The sequence below is a fragment of the Pinus tabuliformis genome, chromosome 6, assembly GCF_031772625.1.
Source record: "Pinus tabuliformis cultivar Carrire ecotype Pingquan chromosome 6, CPIR1, whole genome shotgun sequence".
In the NCBI taxonomy this organism is placed as follows: Eukaryota; Viridiplantae; Streptophyta; class Pinopsida; order Pinales; family Pinaceae; genus Pinus; species Pinus tabuliformis.
In genome coordinates, this window is record NC_142292.1 from 722,357,766 (window position 1) to 722,364,453 (window position 6,688).

General features: G+C 43.1%; 1 pseudogene; it reads right to left on the reverse strand.

Annotated features, from left to right (window-relative positions):
* Positions 1-4,634: 4,634 nt before the first annotated feature.
* Positions 4,635-5,851, reverse strand: LOC149260729 (eukaryotic initiation factor 4A-1 pseudogene; annotated as a pseudogene).
* Positions 5,852-6,688: the final 837 nt, after the last annotated feature.

Consider the following 6,688-nt stretch of genomic DNA (forward strand, 5'->3'; position numbering starts at 1 on the left):
GGTATTAGTGTACCTTTGAACTTTTCCACCATTCTAACATAGATTATAATCTTGGTCTTGCATTTCTTTTTCATGCATGCTTGCATTTCATCCCACCACAAAGTTGTGCAGACTTTCAACCATGTAATTACATACTTCACTTTTTTTCTTCATATACATCCTCATAATGGAAATATTTGTCCATAATGTTACTCCAATCCATTAATTCATAAACATTCAAATTATCTTCATATACAAACACCTCTCATCCAGGTGGATATTGGTGGCCAACTGCCTATTACACTTGGACCCTCACCATTGTTTCTTTCAGTTTTTCAGGTTCCTTAATTGTAGCACAGTTTAATATTTTTAGCAGTTTTTCGGGTCCTAAACTTCCGGAGCCGTTTTGAGGCCGTAACCGGATTTTTTTTGGCAAATTTCCTATGTTGGTCATGCTAGTAATCACATTCAGAGTTGTAGTCCTCGGAGAGATCTTTCCAATGAGGTATCATACGCATCAAACGGAGATAATATGACCAAGATACGACCCCGGGAAGTTGGCTGCCCAACTAACCCCAACGGGGCCCATAAACTCTTGGTGTTGCATCTCCTCGGGCTAGGGTTTTGGTTGTTTATGGTTTTCTCTTATTGTTCAATAATAAAAAGGCCCTTGAGCCTCATTGTAACTCAGTTCAGGGGCATGTACCCGCCACATCTCTTCTCAAAGATAAGCTACCATCGCCCGAGCTATCTTATTCCATTGTGTTTGTAACCATAGTTCAGTTTTTTTCTATTAATGAAATGAAGTGTTTTTTTGCTGCATCTATGTGTTTATGAGTATATGCGTTCCTGTTTAATTTTGGATCAGTGGTATCATAGCGGTATGCTATTTCTCTATTTTTCTTTGCATGTCCTCAACGAGGTCAGTGTAGAAGGAGTTAGGCTCAATCTGGTTGAACCATTGCAGGATCAACCTCGCAAAACCCGAAGACCTCCCATGGTGGAAGAAAAGAAAGACAAGGGGGTAGGAGATCCTTTCAAAATGTTGCCCGAAGAAGCCCTCGAGTGATAGAGGGACGCGATGATGGATAAATTTGCCCGGTTTCTTCGACGGCTGCCCACAGGCGATGCATCTTCATCTAAGAGCCACTCTCAAGGTGCCACTCCTTTTAAGGTACAACTTAACTCCGATATTCTCATATTTGAAGGCCTTATAGATGTAGGCACCATAGATAAATGGTTAAATATATTGGAAAGATATTTTTCAGTTCATGACTTTTCCAATCAGGAAAATATTACGTTTGCACTTCTCAAGTCCACCCCACATGTCAAGGACTAGTGGGAAACCTACTGTGAACAAAAGGACGGGAGTGAACCCTCGCTGTTCTCAACTGCACCCACTTGGAATTATTTCCGAGAGGCCATCAAGGAACAGTATTACCCTATCGGGAGCTATGAAGATAAATACATAAAGTGAACCACGCTACGACAGGGAAGGGACTAAGATGTGTCGGAGTTCACAAATGCTTTCCATACCCTTCACACGAAGATGGGTATCAAGGATACTGAGCGAAATTTGGTGCTCAAGTACCGTGGCTGTCTACACAAGTACATCGAGGATGAGATGGAGTTCCTAGAAATTTCCTCGCTCGGCACTACGTATCGGTCTGCTGTAAAGATTGAGCAAAAGTTTAAACAGAAGAAGCGAGACTTTGCGTCTACGAATCCAAAGCAAGGAAAATGCACCCCCAAACCATAGAACAAGGGACCAAGCCAGGGTAGGGCTACCCAAGACAACCCGCTGAAGCTGCAAGTAAAGAACAACACCACGAAGATGAAGAAGGATACGAGAAAATGGTGTGAGTTCCATAAGAGCTCCACTCACAATACAAGTGAGTGTCGGACCAAGCAGTCACTGGCGGCCAAGATGAAGGCTTCCAAATCAGACGTAGGTTCCAAATCTGAAGCAAAACTGGTAAGGGGACTGACAAAGGGAAGCAAATCATTGATGTGGAGCCCAGTGCCACTGTGGCCACCACAAAGATCTAGATAATTGAGACTAAAGATCCAGAGGAGGGGGAACACCTCTTCCACTCACAGATGTGGGTGAAGGGTTCTCTGCTGTAGTTCATTATCGACAACAGGAGACAAAATAACCTCGTTTCAGCAGAAGTCGTGAAGCGGCTGGGCCTAAAGACTACAACACATCCACAGCCGTACACCATCGGGTGGCTTCACGAAGGATGAGATCTTCGCATCAGCCAGCAGTGTCGCCTTCCCTATAGCATCAAGCCCTTCACAGATACTGGAGGTGGCCCCGCCTATAGTCGTCTCTTTGATCACTACGAATAAATGCAGTAAGATCATTTCCCAGACTAGGAAATTCGTTTTCCTTATGATTCGCCCCCAAGGCAAGAAGAAGGCTGTGGCCACAGCTTCCAGGCAGGGCTCCTCTGCACAACAACAATAGATGGACAAGGTCGTGGAGGAGTACAGGGACATTTTCGCCTCACCCACAGGGGTACCCCTGCACTGTCAGTTCAAGCACTCCATCGATCTGCCATCGGGCTCGCCGCTACCCAATTGATTGATCTATCGATGCTCTGTTCTAGATAACGATGAGATCAAGAGGAAGATTCAGGAACTACTGCAGAAAGGGCACATCAGGCCAAGCTCACCACCCTGTGGGAGCCCGATTCTATTGGCACAGAAAAAGGATGGGACCTGGAGGCTTTGTATTGACTATCAGGCACTGAACAAGATCACTGTGCGGAATAGGTACCCAATCCCGCAGATTGATGGCCTTTTGGACCAACTCAAGGGGGTCAAATATTTCAGTAAGATTGACTTGAAATCAAGTTATCACCAGGCGCCTACTGAACCCTCTGATGTGTGGAAGACTACCTTCAAATCATGGGAGGGCCTTTTTCAATGGTTTGTCATGCCGTTCGGATTGACGAACTCCCCTACAACCTTCTTGAGACTGATGGACGACATCTTTCGGCCCCTCACCAACACATTCGCGGTGGTGTATTTAGATGACATCTTGATCTTTGGCCAGAGTTGGGAAGAGCACCTCCACCATATTCGACAGGTCCTTCAAACCCTTTGACAACACAAGCTGTGTGGTGTGATAACTTGGAGAAATGTACCTTTGCCCTAACCCAGGTTCAATATCTGGGGTACATCATTGATGATTAGGGTATACATGTGGACCCATCCAAGATACAAGTCATTCGGGATTGGACCCCCCAACCACTCTAACAGAGCTCCGCAGCTTTTTGGGTCTTACCAATTTCTACCATAGGTTCATGTTGGGGTTCTCTCATATTGCCTCGCTTTTAAGTCCAGTCATCAATGGCAGAGCGAAATCCATGTTCTTTTGGTTCGAAACCCAGCAATGGGCGTTCTCCGAGTCGAAGAATCGCCTCTATTTTGCACTAGTGCTCACATTACCAGACCTACAACAACCATTTGAGATTGAGACAGATGCCCCTGACTATGATATTGGTGCAGTTCTTACTCAACATGGGCATCCAGTGTCTGACCACGGTGAGACAGTTTCAGACACAGTATGAAAGTACCCTACTTACGACAAAGAAATGCATTCCATTGTGCAGGCCTGCCGTCAATGGAAGCATTACATTATGGGTAAGGAAACGGTCATCCACATAGACCACCGGCCTCTACAATTCATACAGACACAAGGGAAATTGAAGAACGATCGTCATCAGAAATGGTCTACCTATCTGCAACATTTCCATTTGAGCATTGAGTATAAGAAGGGCAGCACCAATAATGACGCCAATTGCCTCAGCCGACCACCAGCCATGGAGCTAATCATTGTGCTCGACTCCTGTGGACATGAAACATCGGGGTGGCCAATTAATTAACAATTAATATGACTACATCATCATTCGCTCCTTGGTGTACCCAATTAATTAACAATTAATATGACTACACTTCATCTGGTAAAAACATGTCAAGCCTTAAATTAAAAAGGTTTAAAAATATAAATTAAAATGTGTTATTATCCTCACAATTAGGTTAAAAACAGTGCCTCTTCTCATATAAATCATTCACCCATTTTGTACCTAATTAATGACCAATTAAAATAACTACATCTTCCAAGAAACATCTAGTCATCTAAATCATTCACCCATTCTTGTACCTAATTAGTGAACAATTAAAATAACTACACCTTCCAAGAAACATCAGTTTGTAAAAAAGTTTCAAAGCTTAAATTAAAAACATTTTAAAATCTTGTTTTAAGAGTGGTACACCAAACAATACAATATATACCTAAAGTAAGGGGAATAGATATTCAATGGCGCTATCACTATACTCTTGGACCTTTTTTTTCAAAAAAAATATCGCATCATATTGCATATAATATAACAATTGGTATCACAAATAATCTAAGTGGTACAAAATTTGCAAGGAATGCACCCCATACCTCAGACAAAAACTTGAATAGTCCTTATCTGGGTGAACAGCAAGCTTTTAGCGCCCAACACCTACTCCAATACTAAGAAATCTCAAATTTATACGCCTCAAAGATTACTACTCAAAACCTGTCACTTGTTTTGAGGCGAGGTAAAGAATTGCCTGACGATAAAAATAAAAAAGATAATTTGAATATCTAGCACAAAAACTTTCCAACAAGACCTCAAAGAAGATCAGCAACATTAGAAGGAAGCTCCTCAACAACGACATTGTAGAACCTCTGAACGTCTTGTAGCATTCTCTCATCATCTCTTGTAACAAAGTTAATTGCCACACCCTTCCTTCCAAACCTGCCACTACGACCAATTCGATGGAGATAGTTTTCTGGCTGGGTAGGAAGGTCATAGTTGATTACTAGTGAGACTTGTTGCACATCAATACCACGTGCCAGCAGATCAGTTGTAATCAGTACACGTGAGGATCCAGATCGAAATTCCCTCATAATGATATCCCTGGTGTTTTGATCCATGTCCCCATGAGTAGCAGAGACAGTGTGGTCACGAGCTGTCATGTTGTCCGTCAACCAATCAACCTTTCGCCTGGTGTTAACAAAAATAACACTTTGTGTGATTGCCAGGGTCTCATACAGATCACACAGTGTATCAAGTTTCCAATCCTCTTTTTCAACATTGACATAGAACTGCTTGATACCCTCGAGTGTCAACTCGTCCCTCTTCACTAGAATCCTCACAGGCTTACTCATGAATTTCCTGTTGATCTCAAGTGCTTCAGGAGGCATTGTAGCAGAGAAAACACCCACCTGAATCGTTGAAGGTAGTAGCTGAAAAATATCATAGATCTGGTCTTTGAAACCCCTGGAAAGCATTTCATCGGCTTCATCCAGCACAAACATCTTGATGCAATCGGTGCGAAGAGAGTGCCTGCGTAACATGTCAAACACACGGCCCGGGGTTCCAACAACAACATGAACTCCACTCATGAGTATACACTGATCATCGCGAACACTGGTTCCACCTACGCAGGCATGAACTTTAACCTGCAAGTAATCCCCGAGAGCGCGCATGACCTTTTCGATTTGTTGTGCAAGCTCTCGGGTGGGGGCGAGAACCAAAGCCTGGCATTCCAGCAAGCCATAGTCGAGTTGCTGCAAAATTCCGGAACAGAAAGTCGCTGTCTTGCCCGTTCCAGACTGGGCCTGCTGTATCACATCAAGAGATGGCTTCTCAAACCCATAGGCGTAGATGCCTCTAAGAAGATTCTCGTGTAAACCCATTTCATCGAAGCTTTCGTCAACTTCATCGTAGCTTGCGAAGAGCTCGTCGCCTTCCGCTGAAAGTATTTCCTTCATCTTGGCGTCATACTGACGAGCGTCGAAGAGAGTTGCATCTGCTCCCGTTCCGGCCATGATTATTAGGGTTTAATCCAAGCTGAAGAAACGGTTCGCCAGGCCAATTCGCAGAGCAGAGCAGACAGCAGCAGCAACGGCACAAAGAGTATACTCTTGAACCTATTACACCCGGTCACAACCTATTAAATAGGTACACCTAATTTCAAACAAGAACACGAACAGCTTCAAAACCCACCCTAATTATTTCAACAAATTTTAACAAAAACAAAAAAAATAAAAGAAACTACCTCCACGAAGAAAGTCGAACAGAAATCCCAGTGAGTTCTGGTTATATTCCAAAACACTTGATCTGACGAAAACCCTTTTCATATGAATCCACAACCTGCATAACGAAATCGACTAGAACTATAATTTTTATTTGTACAGATAAGAACCAAAGAGTAAAAAGGGTCGTTACCTTGAGTGAGAGGTCGGCTAGTTTTCGTTATAGAAACCCCTCGGTGGAATCGCTGCTTCATTATTAACTAAATCGGCCCATTTTATTTAACCTGGGCACACATCTCCTAAATCGTAATTTTGAAGTTTTCCACACTTTGATCACTATAGGGAAACTTTAAGCTTTTAATTATCGCCATTTCCAAACGACTCATGAGCCCCAAAACGCAGAAAGGAACCATATCGACCTTATTTAGGGAGTGTTTACCCAACCAAACGAAGCCCCCAGTGGAGGAAGGAACCATATCCACCTCATTTAAGGAGTGTTTACCCAGCGAAATAGAGAAAGGAACGGTATCCACCTAATGGAACCGTGCAGGAAGTGTTTAGCATTTTAGTAAATTCGTTTCCTACCTTCTAAATGGGACCATGGTTATTTATATCTTTGGTGGTTGATGT